Raw genomic sequence first — 12500 nt, 5'->3', positions numbered from 1 at the left:
CTTCTGCCAACACTCATCTAGAGTATATGGAGATGAGTATTTGCTGAAGAGAGCTTTATATGGATATCTAAAACGGTACTAATTATCGGGTTTGAAACCGACCGTACCAATGACTTATCTCATCTAATAACTGTCTGTATAAAAAATACAATATATATATATATACACTTGTGCCCGATATTATTCATACCCCCCCTTGAAAATTGAGTTTATTAGGTGTAACTTTGTAAGAATTTATTGTTTACGTCCATATTGATACATATTCTTAATAAACCTCTTCTGATCATTTTCGTCATTTTAAAATCTCGGGATACTTGTAATAAAAGAAATATACAGCTATTTATAAAATCTGCAATGTTCAAAAATAATCATACCCCCTTATTTTTTCAGTATTAATCGAATTTCTGACTGTTTGTTTCCTGTTTGATTCTTATTTTGAATGCTTTTATAGAACCTTTGATTAATTTCATTTCGTTTTTTGCATTTTTCAGAAATTAAAATGATATCAACTGAAAACCAATAAAAGAATAAAAATTATTAGAATGGGGAAGAAAAAAGAGCTTAGTAATGATCTTAGGACTAAAATTGTGAATTCACATAAGGATGGTTTAGGTTACAAGTCAATTTCCAAGAAATTTGAGGTCCCTACAGCAACAGTACAGAGCATCATCAAAAAATTCCAGAGCCACCACACAACAAACAACTTGATTGGTAGAGGAAGGAAAAGGAAACTGTCTGCTAGAGCCACCAGGAATATTGTAAGAAGTGTTAATGCAAATCCAACCACCACTTCTAAGGACATTTTAGAAAATCTGGAGTTTTCTGGCATAAAAATATCAAGGCAAACATTGCAAAGGACTCTGCATGAAAATGGTCTGAAAGGAAGAAGACCAAGAAGGACTCCATTGCACACCGGAAACCACCTTGCAGCACGTCTAAAGTGTGCTAGGACCCATGTGAATTCTCCAGAGTCCGTTTTCTCAAGTATTTTGTGGACTGACGAAACAAAAATTGAATTGTTTGCCATATGGATGCTTCTTACGTTTGGAGGAAGAAAGGAGAAGCTTACAACCCAAAGAACACCATACCCACGGTGAAACATGGTAGTGGTAGCCTAATGTTTTGGGGCTCCTTTTCGGCTAGTGGTCCAGGTAGTTTGGTCAAGATAGAGGGAACCATGAAGAAGGAGCAATATTTGAAGATATTCCAGAAAAACATTAGACAGGATGCGGAGAAGCTCCATTTAGGACCAAACTTGGTCCTTCAACAGGATAATGATCCAAAACATACTGCCAAAATAGTCAAGAAATGGTTTGAGGATAATCAAATTAATGTTTTGGAATGGCCTAGCCAGAGTCCCGACCTGAACCCTATCGAAAACCTCTGGCACATATTGAAAACTGAGGTTAAAAAGCGGAAACCTAGAAATTTGAGGGATTTGGAGAACTACTGCATTGAAGAATGGTCAAAAATCAGTGTTGATGCTTGTAAAAACCTTGTTGATAAATATCCAAAACGGTTACAGGCAGTTATTAAGAATAAAGGGCATGCTATTGACTATTAGTAAGAGAGGTATGAATAATTTTGAACTAGTGCCATTATTGTTTTTCTTTGTATAATGTTTCAAACTTGCATAATTTATTTATTTGTTGAGTTTTAATTAAATGCTTATGCTTGACTTATTGTTTGAAATCCCTTTAATATTGCCTACCTTCTGGTTTGAGCAATATTCTTATAGAAATCTCAAAGATCCGAGGGGTATGAATAATATCGGGCACAAGTGTGTGTGTATATATATATATATATATATATATATATATATATATATATATATATATATATATATATATATATATATAGATAGATAGATAGATAGATAGATATACTAGCATGGTTGCCCGGCGTTGCCCGGGTGTTTGGAGATGTATGCTGAGCAAAAAAAAACTGTAATTTTTTTTAATTTAACCGCTATTATGATCTCTTAGTATTTATTGTTTTGGGCTTAAATCATATTATAAAGTTAGATCCATGTCCAAGGATCCTATATCTAAAATTTCAAGTGTGTAGACCCAAAATTCTCGAAGGAGTTTGGTAGTGTTCTCAAAGGTTAAATCGTTGAACTTTGACCCCTTAACAACAAAATTTTTTGGCTGAAAATCGATCACATAGATTTTGCCAAATCTCCGTATCCTTTGTATCAATTTTCGAGTCTGTAGACTAAAAAATACCAGAGTTATGGCGTAGGGAAATGTACACCGACAAACAGACACACAGACACACACACGCAGACAGACACATAGACACGCTCACTTTTATAGATATATAGATATTAATTTTGAATTAAACTTTAATAACAAAATTTCTGTCCTCGGCGTTTATATTGACACTTCCAATAACGCGCTTTGCACTTCCAACTACAAAAAAATTACCTGCTAAAATTCTTGCCTCCAAAATTTCAAGAGTGAACGCCCCCGGCGATGCAAAATAGCCATTATCAACAATCTCTTCTACAGGGCAAAACTTATGTCTTTACACACAAAAAATACTATCATCGAACTATAAGTGTTCATCAACAACGGTTTCCTAAATAATATTATTGATCAACTAATAACCTCCATGCTCCAGAAGTTAAACAAAACGCCTACTAAAGTAACACCCCCGACGCCATAACTCCAATAAAACCCTAACTCTAACCTATTCTATTGCAATCAAATACATCCAGTTAGAAGAAATCTCCATAAAACAAAACATCATCTATTGATACATTTCCCCCGTTAACAGCAATACAATTAGATTCATCATTTAGGTAATAATAACGTAAAATTCAAAACTTAATTAATAAAAACATTCCCGACCCACTTAAATCACTAGAACGGACCAAGGTCATCTATCATTTTAAATGCCCTCTTGACATAGGCGCAAACCCACATACTGACGACCTAACCATATGGGCCACGGCGCAATCTATTGGCTATGCCTCGATAGCCGTAACTGTTTTAGTTATATGCCGCGTTACTTGTCACATAGTAGAATAAAAATATAATAATTAAAATAGATTGCGCCGTGGCCCATATAGTTAGGTCGTCAGTATTGGATACTTCATGCGTGCGACGACCGGGGTTCGCGCAGATGTCCGAGCACGTCACTGATGAGATGTAGTATATGGACACCCACTTTGTGTCTGGCGTTGTCCGTTGTCGATGCAATTGCTCGATTCCATCTTATTCTGGGTTCTAGCTTTATCGTGGAAAGGTGTATGTGAATGCTCGACGGATCGTTCACAAATATATATCAGGAATGTTAATGTATCTTCACTGAAAAATTTAATAGGGAATATATATGTATATGTAACCTTTTTAGTTAGGATAGCCATTTGAACCACAAATACTAGCATTGAATATGATGATTTATGTTCAAAGTTTACTTCTCTGCATCCGTCTTTTATTATCTATGTTTGTTATTGTGATCAGGCCCCACGTTGGGAGTATGTAAAGGCGCTTACATATATATTTTTTTTTAAATTAAGGGAAAAAGCGCCTCCGAGTTCGATATATTGCGCCGAACTAGAAGGAATAGAGAAACTCTTTCAAAACCCATAAAATATGGAATAGACGAATGTACAACCCAGTGTAAGCAACGGGAACGCAAACACGAATATTTATATTTAAAACAATTTTAATGCAAATAAAGACTATGGAAGAGGGTGAAAGAAAACAAAAGAAGAGGACATTAAACAACAAAAAATCATAATGGTGTGTGTGGTGGGGGAGCTACGATAATGTCTTAAAATGCCGGGCACAAAACATATCAATAAACAAAAAAAAAGCAAAACAAAAAGAAACATAAATTCAGTACACAAGAGAGAGAGAGAGAGAGAGAGAGAGAGAGAGAGAGAGAGAGAGAGAGAGAGAGAGAGAGAGATGGAGAGCGAGAGAGAGAGAAGACTTACAGTTCATTCTATTTTATGTACGATTTCTTCGGCAAGTTTCATTATTTTACTTTTTCGTCCTGTACATATTGGTAAGCCTGGCTTCATCGTGTTCAAAAACACACCTTCACGACTATAGGACACGTTGTCAGCTTCATCTCTTTCGCTGTTCAAGCGACAGCATGTTTTATCGACAAATTCAATCTTCCCCTCAACCTTCAGTCCGCATTGGAAAATTTCGCTTCTTGAATTCAGCTTTTGACGAAAGCAGTCTTCCCGGCAACAAAATCACTTACCGAGATCAAATTAATGGCTGACTGATCAGTTTCGCAAGTTATGTTTTTCTTTTGGTTATTTCGTTCATATCCTTTCTTCTCTGCTTCCATATCCACCAAAGCTTAGGGTCTTCATATTTGTTTCCAACCCGGAACAGAATTCAATCGTCTTTTAGCCATGACTGCTTGCAAATAAGTATGAAAAAGGTATTTTTCCTCCTTTTTCTCTTTTCTAATTTTTCATCTGTATTTTGCTTGAGTAATTTTTTTTCTTTGACTATTTTTGGCGGTAAATATCCTAGGATCAAAAAGGTCAAGCAGTGCGTCACTATCCCATAACTTTGTCAAATGGCGGACTAATTCTCATGGAGGGGAGTGTTGAGACCTGTAGAGCCTTTTTGTTGAATATCTCATTCTCTCTCCGTACATTCTCTCTTTTCCTCCTTACGAACTCAGTATCTCTTTCTCTCTAACTTCTCTTATCACGGCGATAATTAAAACAAAAACAAAAAAGATATATCTTCCGTCGGCAAAAAAAAAAAATGAAACTTAAAATGCATACTTTCTAAAACACATAAACTAAAGCTGCGATTATGTGACATTGTGCATATTAGCAGGTTAGCCTCATAAATAGTGGGGCTTTTTTCACGCACAGATGGCGTTCATTAAGGAGTGTGTGTCTTTTACACATTGCAGGGTGCTGCGATGTATACAGAAACCGGTTGAGGATGTCATGAATTGGCTATCACGGAAAGGTAACATTTCTTTACAAAGTTAAAATTTCTCCCGGGCTACATCAGATGTGTACGGCAGGAGTACTACATTCTTACGATTTCCATGTGATAGAAGCTTGTGTTAGAATATCTTAGATGACAAGTGACTAAAAATAAATCCTTCTCATCTCTAACTTTGGATTTCTCTCGTAAATGCCCTTTTGGCTCGGATCAAAATTAAGTATGTGTTCTGATACAAAATTTTATCTGTTTTGTCCTAAGTTAGTGAAGCTCCTAGAATAAGGATATACTTAGTTTCGTACCAATTAAGTATGCGCTTAGAATAAGGAGTTTGAATCTCAGCACATTAAAAGCCGATCTTGTGTCTTCTCTGTACCTGTGTGGAGGTAAGTAACTAGGTATTGTATATTCTGCCTCCTTTAATTTAACCAGAAATCCTTTTCGACTTCATCATCATCGTATCAGTCCGGTTGCCTGAAGCAAATTAACTTTTTTCTTCCACAAGTCTCTATCTCCCAAGGCATTAGGAAGATCTTCAAATTGTAAACTAGTGTCTTCTGTCGATAACTTTTTGTACATCTTGACAGATCTTTCTACTTAAGCGGTTTCGTGTCTTGGATCCCACACTAGGACATCATTGACAACCTCGTGGGTTCTTCTTTAGTAATGTGAGGCATATCCTGTCCTTCTTTGCTCTTACTACTGAGGAGGTCCCGAGCAGTTGATAAATGGCTGGGTGTGTGTTCTAGTTTAAGTTTAACACTAATGCACAAAAGTTGCTACATATTCTTGGGGTGTCAGCTGTTATGATTAGATTGCATAGAGACGCAACTAAAACAGAATATAAGTCTTTCCACAAAACCAGCCGAATTGAAACACTAAACAGAACACCACTCCAACAAGCGGATGACTTCAGAATATCTCGGCAGCTAAATCGCATCCATCAAAAAAGTCGTCCACGTCACAATAGCAAATTATTGGAGTGTAATCAATCTACCCCATCAGAACAGATCAAGAGATACAGTTTAGAGCCATATGGTGTTGCTTCGTTCTTTACCAGCCCGGATCAAAGCATTGACTTTCAGTAAAAAAAAATTGAAAGTAAGTTAGATGAAACTTACACTAAAATGCTCCGGGCAGTGTTAAGACTTACTATAATTTATATATCAATTCAATTAGAAACATATTTTTTTTACACAGGCATCACCACATTATCAAGGCCAAGAAGCCACTCAAGGATAAGGGTTAAAGAGTGTACAGTAGAAATTGGGCAATAGCAAGATTTAGTGCAAGTCTTCCATTTCTAGATCTGGAATAACAGCAACCGGCAGAAGCTTATCGACTTAGAAAGTAATTTATAACAACTAGAGATTGTGATGATCCGAGCACTATCAGTACAAAGAGGAAAGTTTGATTTTTAAAAATTAAAATTAACCAATTTACTAACATTATATTGTGTATGTTGCACCGGAATAAAAATAGACATTGTTTTAGAGACATCAAAATATATTTTACTCTTCAGAATTTATGAAAATTCTGTTTAAGCATTTCTTTATTATTTTCACGCAAAAAAACTAATCTGATAATTTTTTTTCATTTATATATTTTCGTTTTGTTTACACATTTCCGGTGCGGTATCTTAGTGTTTGGTTTTATCGTTCATTTTTTAAATATTTAATTTCTCCCCGTTGCCTCTGGCTGAATCATATATTAGATATATAATAAAAAAAGAAAAGAAAAAGGGTGTCTACCATGCTACTAAATAGAAAAACAAAGTAAACTACTGAAAATAAAAATAAAATCTTGTAAAAAAAAAATGGCGGAAGATGTATAAAAATTTGGAAGAAAGAAAACAAAGCAAACTAAAAACAAAAGACAATATGCTGAACGTGGGAAGGAATGTTGAGTATAAGGCTAAATTGAATGCTTAGAATAAGTGAATGCAAAGAAAATTGAATGCAAGGATTGAAAGAATTCGGAAACTAGAAGAATGTTAAGAATGAAGGAATACTAAAAATGAAATAATGTTAATAATAAAAGAATACTAATATTAGAAGACTGCTAAGAATAAAAGGATACTAAAAATTAAAATATGCTAAAATGAAAGAATGTTAATAAAAGAATATTAAAAGTGGAGGAATGCTTAGGATGAAAGGATGTTAGTAATGGAAGAATGCGAAAAATAAAATAATGCGAAAAATAAAAGATTGTTTAGAAAGAAAATAAAATGCTAAGAAATAAAAAATGGCCAGAATGAAAAAAAATGATAAAACTGAAAGATTACCAAAGAATGAATGCTAAAAATAAAAACATCTGGGATTAGAATAATATAAACAATGGAAGCCTGATAAGAATAAAGGAATGCTATGTATGGAAAATTACGAATAATAAGAAAAATCTTAAGAATACCAAAATGTGGAGAATGTACAAACTTTGTGTATTAAAAATGCAAATAATGAACGAATTGTGCGTATTACAACTTAAGAATAACGAAATAAATTTACAGTATGGTAGCATTCATGAGAATAAAATAAAACTGGAACTAAGATACAAAAGAATGCTTAAACGGACGAATGTTGAGATTAATGCAAGAATGAATGCTAAGAATAAAAATGCTAAGAAATCGAATGCAAAGATTGAAAGAATACTTAAACTAGAAGAATGCTAAGAGTGAAAGAATACTTAAACTAGAAGAATGCAAATATTGAAAGAATATTAAAACTGAAATAATTTTAATAATGAAAGAATGCTAAAATAGAAAACTGCAACTAATATAATGGTTGTTAAAATGTAAAAAAAAATGGAAAAATGGAAGAATACTAAAAACGAAAGAATGCTTTAAATGGAAAAATGAAATAATAATAAAAATAAAAGTTTGCTAAGAATGAAAGAATACTAAGAATGATAAAAAAATGAAACATTACTAAAGAATGAATGCTTAAAATAAAAACATCTGAGAATAGAATAATATTAAAAATGGAAGAATAATAAGAATGAAGGAATGCTAAGTATGAAAAATACTAATAATATTAAAATGTTAAGAATACCAAAATGTTTAGAATGTACGAACTGTGTGTATTAAAAAATGCGAATAATAAACGAATTGTACGTATTACAAATGCTAAGAATGATAAATTCACGGTGCGATAGCCTCCATAGAAGTAGAACAGATGTGCCTCATAATCACATGAAGAACGTTTCCCGACCCTTCAGAAAAGCAGTATAAACATAGATATGAAACTTACAAGTGGTTCATCCGTCAAAAGGTGATTACGCCGTACATCTGTCATATTTCGTATGAATGTTTTCATTGTAAATATATAACTCTCTCTCCATCCATCCAGCATGGCAGCAGACGGGATGGAACTCATTACACGAGTTTGTAGTGTAATTCAAATCTTGTCGGTAGCTGAATGCTTAATGCTTCGCCAGGGCTATAAAGGGATTTTTTTTATCGTGACGCCATCACTAGATGGGTTGCCTACCACAAATCCGATCTACCCTCGAGAGAAGGATAAACCGCGCCAATTTCTCAACCCACAGGACCGGAAAGCTTATTTCACTTGATAGTGTCCTATATCATTAACAGCTACCTAACGCCAATTTTTTGTTTTTGGCACATTGTTGATGCACCTTGGCTGGTGCAGCAATCATTAACCTCCTCCATGTATACAAAGTCCTTCAAAACAGCTTCTTATCTAACAAGCCCAACACAGTTTTGCATGCTCCAATCAATTTCTTAAAGTCATAATATTGCATCCTTGCATTCGTATTGCATGTACTTCAATGGCATGCTCACCGACAAATATGCTGATAGTAAGTTATTTATTGCGGACTATTATTCGCATCTTTACTAGTTGTTGTTTCACGACGTTTCGGCCAACTATTCCTCTGGCCTTCCTCAGGTGAGAGCCGCGACGGATAGGAACTTTGAATCTCCTAACTGCATCCACAGCAATTTCTGCCTTCTGTAGTTGTTGTCGTCTCATAACATTTTTGGCCAAGTAAGTCTCTGGCCAGCTTTGGGTAGAATTGAAACCGCTAACTTCAGACAATGCTCATCTGGAACGGTAGAGTTTCAACGTCTCTATCAACTGACGAAGGCTAGAGAAATAGTTGGCCGAAACGTCGTGAAACAACAATCAATAACGATGAAGATGATAGTCCGCAATACATAAATTAATATCAATAATACTCATCTCAACAATGAATTCTAATTAAAATAATATAAATATGCTGATGTTTATGAAGAAATGTTTCTTACGAAAACAAGGTCAATAGCCATTAGTCACGTGCTCTCGTGTAATGAATGAATGCATGAATGTAGGATTGACATGAAATTCTTAAAGATAAACTAAAATGACCGAAAACTGGGCTTAAATGACTTAAATAAATAAAAAGTAAATGGCTTAGAATGAATTTAATGAACTTACGGATGAATTGGATGACCTTAAGAATGACTTGAATGCTTAAAAATAACTAGAATCCTTCAAAAACAACTTTGCTCCCCCACTTTATATCACAATAAGTACAGCATGTAGAAAGAACAGATACTACATTTATTGTTTGGCCAAAAGGCCAAGTAAAGCTGTATTTATTTGCTCCCCCACAGAGCAAATTAGACACAAGGCCGATTTTTAATGTGAGTAGTGAAGGGGAAATGGGGACCAACTCCCCGGGGAGTAGGGGAGCTGGAAAATGATAATTGGTATGAAAGGTTGCCCCTACATTGACCAAGGTCTTATATCTGGGATGATATTTATTTGCTCCCCCACCGAACAAATTAGGCACGAGGCCGGTTTTAAAGTGAGGAGTTAAGGAAAAATGGGGACCAACTCCCCGGGAAGTAGGGGAGCTGGATAGTGACAATTGGTATGAAGGGTTGCTCCTACATTGACCAAGGTCTTATCTGTGGGGTCGCCCCATATATGGTCTTTGCTTGCAGTACCTTCCGGAACAGATGGTATTTATTTGCTCCCCCACCGAGCAAATTAGGTACAAGGCCAATTTTTAATGTGAGGAGTGAAGGGAGGGGAAGGGAAAAGGGGACCAGCTCCCGAGAGGTGGGAAATGGGAGCTGGTTAATAGTCAGGCATGTGGGGTTGCCCCCACATCTGGTCTTTGCTAGTCATAGCTAGTCATAGCTAGTCATAGCTTGCAGTATCTGCCGGAACAGATGGTATTTATTTGCTCCCCCACCGAGCAAATTAGGCACAAGGCCGATTTTTAATGTGAGGAGTGAAGGGAGGGGGAAGGGGAAAAGGGGACCAGCTCCCGAGAGGTGGGAAATGGGAGCTGGTTAAAGGTCAGACATGTGGGGTTGCCCCCACATCTGGTCTTTGCTAGTCATAACTAGTCATAGCTTGCAGCATCTGCCGGAACAGATGGTGTTTATTTGCTCCCCCACTGAGCAAATTAGGCACAAGGCCGTTTTTAATGTGAGGTAAAAACCAGCTCCCCTAAAAGTAGGCAAAAAGGGGGCACTCTGGTTACCAAAAATAATAATTGTCCCAGTATAGAGGGTTTCCCCTCCATTGACTGGTACAAATTATCTTAAGTGCAGCATCTGCCGGAATAGATACTACACTTTGCTCTTGGCCTTTTGGCCAAGAAAAGCTTAAAAAGCTAAGAACAGCATCTATTAACAACATACCTATGATCTTAACCAAAAAGGCCAAGCACAAAAGTGTTACGGACCGACCGACCGACCGACCGACCTACCGACGGAGTGACTTATAGAGTCGCTTGCACGCGACTAAAAAATGCATAGAAAACATTGCCAATATTATTGTTGTAACAGAGAACGGACGGACCTATAAGACACATAACAGTTTTTGTTATAAACTGAAACAATGAGTTAAATTTATTTCCACTTCCTTTCAAATGTCTACAACGTGTTAAGTGTCTACATGTTTCCCACGCGTTGTCACATTATATTGTGATGAAGATGGGCTCCCTCTATCGTGCTAGAAATATACTCACATCTTATATCCATACAAAGCATCAGTCGTTCAAGCGTGGAATATTATTGCAACATAAGAGTCGCTACATTGACCACTGGTCACTCCCTCTCTCTCGTTCTTTTAGACAGGGTCCAATCTACTATGTATAACACTGGTTAAAAAAAGCTCCATCAGTTTAATTTTGTATCCCTGTTCTTATTTTTAAACGCACTTTAATGGAATATGCTATTATGAACTGGCTGTTCTGGTGACCCCTCGACGTATATACTCCGATAAACCCGAGAGTCAGCAAAATTCTACTCCATCAATGTAGAAATATTCAAATATCGGATTAAATTTTGTTCTAATAGCTTCTTTCCTTGAATTGCGAGCCTTTGGAATTTTCTGCCGCTCCCTGTTTTCTCGAGTTAACTAAAATGTAAAAATTTAAATGTAATGTGAACAAACGTATGACGATAAAAGTTTCAAATTAGGATGGATCTATAAATTTGGTCCCTGATACCTACTAACTTAATTCCTATCGGTATCAATGTACTTTGTTTTGGGTTGAAAATATTAATAAAAATAAAGAACGGGGGGGGGATAAAGAAGAAATATACAAACGAAAGCGATGAAATATCGACAGACGTTAAAATAATATAAAAATGAAACAGAAAGAAAGGATGAAATATTAAAACATTATTTAAAAAAAAAACGGGACAGGAAACTAAAATGACCCCCCTACACCCAAAGTAATATCAAGAATAAAGAAAGAATAAGAAACAAGTTAGGAGAAAATGTGAAAATTAAAAAATACACTGGAATATATAAACAAGTATTATTTAAGAAGACTAGCAAGTGGGGGAGCCCGGCTTTGCCCGGTCGTAAAATACACTTCAATATGATATTTTAATTTATCCAGCTTTCGTATATCTTATTATTGAGTCATGATTTCTAAAGTATAAAAAAAATATTTGGGTGCTACCAGCTAGAATCGAAACCGAAAGCTAAACTGTAGCATTTAAAGCTGGTGACGTTCTCGCTGTAGCTACGTGACGCGTACATAAACTGATTAAAAATTCCAAATTAAAAATAAACTAAGATGAATGTACAAAATGTATAAATATTTTTTTCAATTTTAACACATGTTTGACCCCTTAAAAATTATTTTAACCGGGTAAAGACCTAAAAAAGAACGTTCCGTAAAAACAAAAATCCAATCATTTGAAGCCCCTAGTGCTGCTCTGCGAGTTTTAGCTTGGGAGGAGATAGAGTTGTAAAATATGAAAACAGACAGACGGACATATAGCCGTTTATATATTAGATTAATATGCAGAATTTTATATGTAATGTGAAAAAAAAAAACATTTAGCTACACAATTTTTTGATTCACATCTAAATAAAAGTGTGTCTTGTTTGGGGTATTGTGCTAAAAGGATATTAACCCTACGCGAGGTGAACCGGCTTGCTCCAACAGAGGGAGTTTCAAAGTCGTATGAAATTCACAAGCGCGCCGCAAGCGATAACGGCGTTAGGTCTCAGAAGTTTTTGAAGGAAGGTGTCAACGTATTCGTGCATACATCCCTTGATATTCGCAAATGGCAACCCATCTAGTACTGTC

The sequence above is a fragment of the Euprymna scolopes genome, chromosome 40 (genome assembly GCF_053919585.1).
Source record: "Euprymna scolopes isolate OS-2025 chromosome 40, ASM5391958v1, whole genome shotgun sequence".
Lineage (NCBI taxonomy): Eukaryota > Metazoa > Mollusca > Cephalopoda > Sepiida > Sepiolidae > Euprymna > Euprymna scolopes.
This window is presented reverse-complemented; position numbering follows the sequence as displayed.